A 638-nucleotide genomic window follows, 5' to 3' on the forward strand; every position below is an offset into this window, starting at 1 on the left:
CAATGCATTCTGGGAATTTAGGTCAGCGGAGACTGGATAATATAGTGAATGTAGACATTGATATTATTTAATGTGTATTATTCTACTTAAGATCGCGTTGGAGTGATTAAGGCTCACTTTACACCATAGCCCTTTGCACGGCCGGTGTGAAAAACGTGCTTTTTTCAGTGTTAGAAAGCTGAAAAAGCAGAGGTAATTCCTGCAGACATTGATAAGGGCTATCTATGCCATAACCCTTATCAATGTCTGCGTGAAACCTCTGCTTTTGATTAACGCTATGTTGATACAGTAAGCGTTAAACATTCCAACGCGATCTTAAGTTGAATCACATAAACATAAAATAATATAAAATGTCTACTACGGAACTCAGACGAAAGTTAAATTGAAACTCGGTATGGTAAACAACTCAAATAAGATAATAAGATAAACTTAATAATTGATCTCTGTAGATTTATTATATACAGTGGTTTGCATTAAACTGTAGACCTCACACCACAAATAGAAGAAAATCAAATATGGAAACGTTATCTTGCGGTAGCATTGATGCAGCCACTTGTTTGCATGATTATTTATTTGATCGCTTGCATCGTTGTTTGTTCGGCATCTCTAATAGTAAGAATCTTCAACTTGGTTCATTC

This window comes from Sinocyclocheilus anshuiensis, unplaced genomic scaffold (genome assembly GCF_001515605.1).
Source record: "Sinocyclocheilus anshuiensis isolate Anshui unplaced genomic scaffold, SAMN03320099.WGS_v1.1 scaffold1983, whole genome shotgun sequence".
Classification (NCBI taxonomy): Eukaryota; Metazoa; Chordata; class Actinopteri; order Cypriniformes; family Cyprinidae; genus Sinocyclocheilus; species Sinocyclocheilus anshuiensis.